This window comes from Pseudochaenichthys georgianus, chromosome 20 (genome assembly GCF_902827115.2).
Source record: "Pseudochaenichthys georgianus chromosome 20, fPseGeo1.2, whole genome shotgun sequence".
Lineage (NCBI taxonomy): Eukaryota > Metazoa > Chordata > Actinopteri > Perciformes > Channichthyidae > Pseudochaenichthys > Pseudochaenichthys georgianus.
The window spans coordinates 10,208,679-10,213,345 of NC_047522.1; positions in this window are offsets into that span (position 1 = coordinate 10,208,679).

Consider the following 4,667-nt stretch of genomic DNA (forward strand, 5'->3'; position numbering starts at 1 on the left):
AAAATGGGAGAAACCTCAGGGAGAGCAACAGAGGAGGGTTCCCTCTCCCAGGACGGACAGACGTGCAATAGATGCCGTGTGTAAATTGAAAAGATAATACATTTGCAACATAGGTAGTCCAATTGGATTTTTGTTTTGGTGTTTAGGGACGTCTAGAATCCGTCCCTTGAGGAGGGGGTTCTGTCACGATTATCATGTCATGTCACATGTCTAGGTTTGGGTGTTTTTGCTGTTCTCTCTGTCATGTTTTTCTCCTGGTTTATTGTGTTCACCTGTGGCCCTTGTGTTTCTCCTCCCCTTCCCGGCTGTTTCTCGTCTTGTGATTACCCCTCCCTGTATTTAGTCTTGTCTCTTCCTGTGTTCAGTGTTGGTGCTTCTTTTGTTTGTGACCTAGTTCACCGTAGAGTGTTTTGGCTGTCCAAGTATAATTAAGTCCTTGAAATAAAGGTGTTATCAAGTGCTATCTGCATTTGGGTCCTACCTGCTTCACTCTGCATATCACCAGCGGTCTAGTAGTTAATAAAAAACAATAATATCAAAACAAAATATTACTACTAACTTTATTGTGAAATTAAAACAGAACAGTACAATGCATTCATGTGATGACTTTCAAAGAGTAAAGCAAGCACTGCTGAATAAAGTATGATTTGATCTTTTACGAAACGTTTTTTTTTAATGGAATGCAGTTGGAGGTCAACCAATCACAGAGCTTGAGGACTAATCACGGGGTTTGTCGAGTGTCTTCGGCCATCCTAAACTCTGAAAAAATATTTGTTTCTCCGATTCGAAGGGGAAAAATACAAAAGCATTATACACAATTTAAATCAATCAATGTTGTGTAATTAACAAGGATAATCTGGTGTTTTTGAGTTGATGAGTAATGCAGATATCACTGTCAAATCAATCGACAGTAAGGAGAATACTTACTTACGGGTGTAAAATCCTCCGTTATCTAATGGGAATGGACGCTCACATTGCCTTTAACTGCCGCCGACAAGGACATATGCGGTGCTTCCCTGAGCGTCAAATACTGCCGAAGATGGTAACACATTGCAATCAGTTCAAAGCTCTTTGCGTCCGTTTATGAAGCTGAAGGAGACTCGGCGCGCCACAACTGCACGCCAAAGGACCCTGACCAAGCATCGCTATTGGACTATCAGGGAGTGAGACTTGGAAATGCTGTTGTGTTTTGTGAAATGCTGTAGTGTCTTGTGAAATGTTGTGTTTGACTTGCACTTCAGGGCCACCGTACAATCTACCTGCATTGCAATTACTCTAAACGTGTAATAATGTGCTTTAACCACTAGATGGTGCGGGTTAAAAAAACGGTCACGTTTACAGTATTAACACAATAAATTATACTGCTGTTTCCGGTTTAGTTTACGACGGATATATATTGTTATCCACACATATATTGTATTGATATTTGTTACACAAAAGCGATGGAAAAAACCCACAGCAACACAGAAAAGATGGTCTTAACACGACCCATTGGTCTAGTTAATACAAAATAAAAATATCAAAACAAAATATTACTACTAACTTTATTGTGAAATTAAAACAGAACGGTAAAATAATAGTTTCCGGTTTATTCTGAGGCCCAATCTCAGTAGATAAATAAAGAACTAAGACAGATGTGTCATATTTAATGCAGCCGAATATGGGCTCAGAACAGTCTCATAATATACCCATGCACACAGAAGGATTCACACTTGTATTTCCGGATCCACACTTGTGTTTTTCAATGCACACACAAATGTGTTCCGTTTCATATACATGTAAATAAAATCCAATTACAGAAAAAAGTTTTACATATGTATTTTTGATCCTCACATATTTGTTTTCCATTTAAAACCTTTGCACCTGCAAACACAAACAGCTTTCTGTGCACGGATCGCTGTGCATTCCTGTGTGGGTTTTTTGAGACTCCCCTGACGCTCACCCGATTCGTACTTGTAATTGTTTTTTTCTATAGCCAATCAGATGTCTCCTTCATTCTAAGCCAATCACATGAGCGCGCCCCCACGAGGGTATGATTTCTTGCGTTCATGACGTAGTGCTTCATATACTCATTTTGCGCTGTCCAGTCAGCTCGCTAAACAGAGGGCGGAGCATCAGGTGATTATGCAGAGCTGCGTGTCTCCACCAGACTCAGCAGCTGATCTGATCTCTCTCTCTCTCGCGTCCGGTTACACTTCACTCGCGTTTATGTCCATATCGATCAGATCCAGCTCTCCTGATCGGCCTTTATAGAGAGCACCGATCAAACTATTAAGAGTGAATATCGGCCGATAATGACCGGCGGGGCTCCCCCCGTTGACAGTTCACTGTCAAGCACTGGCTTCGTAGTGCACTGATCGATTAGGCTAAGCTAACCTGTAGCTGCTCCCTCCACACTCACAACAACTTCATACAGACATAAATAAAGCAGCTGTATTCGCCACACAGGAAACACACATTTAAAACGGTTTTGCCTGTCGTTTTTGTGTACACAAGCATTCATCAATGGTTCGGAAAGTGGTGCGGTGCCTTAATAATATAAAGGCTTGTATTTGCGTGCATTTCCTGTTCGGAAAGTGGCGCTGTACTGAGAGTGGAGGTGTCCTGACATTAGCGCCTGCAGGCAGGCTCCATGGACCTGTCAGCTCCGGACTGCGCAAAATGCGTACATGAAGCGCTACGTCATGAACGCAATAAATCTACCCTTGTGGGGGCGCACTCATGTGATTGGCTTAGAATTGAGGAGACATCTGATTGGCTATAGATAGAACAAATTACAAGTACGAATCGGCTGACCGTCAGGGGAGTCTCAAAAAACCCACACACGAATGCACAGCGATCCGTGCACAGAAAGCGGTTTGTGTTTGCAGGTTCAGGGGATTTAAATGGAAAACAAATATGTGAGGATCAAAAATACATATGTAAGACTTTTTTCTGTATTTTACTTTTATTTACATGTATATGAAACGGAACACATTTGTGTGTGCATTGAAAAACACAAGTGTGGATCCGGAAATACAAGTGTGAATACTTTTGTGGATCATGAAATACAAAAGTGAATCCTCCTGTGTGCATGTGTGTATTATGAGACTGTTCTGAGCCCATAGCCGAACCATTTATTACAATGCATTTATGTGATGACTTTCAAAGAGTAAAGCAAGCACTGCTGAATAAAGTATGATTTATCTTTTACGAAACGTTTTTTTTCATATGGAATACAGTTGGAGGTCAACCAATCACAGAGCTTGAGGACTAATCACAGGGTTTGTCGAGCAAAGCGGATGGTGTAGTCCCAAATGATAGATGAGGATTATGGGTAGTGTAGTGTCTTCGGCCATCCTAAACTCCAAAAAACTATTTGTTTCTCAGAATCGAAGGGGAAAAACACAAAAGCATTGTACACAATTTAAACCAATTACTGTTGTGTAATTACACTGAACAAAAATATAAATGCAACACTTTTGTTTTTGCTCCCATTTTTCATGAGATGAACTCAAAGATCTAAAACATTTTCTATATACACAAAATAACCATTTATCTCAAATATTGTTCACAAATCTGAAAAAATCTGTGATAGTGAGCACTTCTCCTTTGCCGAGATAATCCATCCCACCTCACAGGTGTGGCATATCAAGATGCTGATTAGACAGCATGATTATTGCACAGAGAACACCTCTCCAACGTGCCAGACGCCATCGAATGTGAGCCTTTTATTGTGGCCAGCCTAAGGCACACCTGTGCAATAATCATGCTGTCTAATCAGCATCTTGATATGCCACACCTGTGAGGTGGGATGGATTATCTCGGCAAAGGAGAAGTGCTCACTATCACAGATTTTTTCAGATTTGTAAACAATATTTGAGAGAAATGGTTATTTTGTGTATATAGAAAATGTTTTAGATCTTTGAGTTCATCTCGTGAAAAATGGGAGCAAAAACAAAAGTGTTGCATTTATATTTTTGTTCAGTGTAACAGGTATAATCTGGTGTTTTTGAGTTGATAAGTAATGCAGATATCACTGTAAAATCAATTGACAGTAAGGAGAATACTTACTTCCGGGTGTAATAGGGGTGTAATGGTATACGTAATCGTACCGAAAATATTCGGTATGGGCCCTTCGGTTTGGTACAGGTGTGTACCGAATTGTACCGAAAGGAATATAACGTTAAACGTAAAAAATTGAGAACGTGAACAACTTTTTGGAAGTAATCTCAGGTGCTGCGTCGCAGCATTCAGTGTAATTTGCTTACATTGGGTTCAACGCGCCATAGAGCGATCAAGTATTTTCATTGGACGAGAGGCATACTATGAGAGCTGGTCACTGGGATGCGTTCAGATTTAGTCAATAATTTGAGGAACTGTCGAAATGGCGAACGCAGATAAAGTTGAGCTCAAAAATCCTCCAGCCTTCATTCCTTCATTGAAGTCTCCGGTTTGGGAACATTTTGGTTTCACAGTTACGTACAAGGATGACAAACAAAGACAGGTGGATCAAACCAAAGCTGTTTGTCGGCATTGGTTTAAGGCCATGTCACACTATCCCGAAATTGACTCCCGATGGACACACGAATATGGAATTGTGAATTTCGCACGAAGATGGCCCCGAACATGGTCATCGGCCAAGCAACAGCCGAAGCAACAGCCGAAGCAACAGCCGAAGCAAGTAC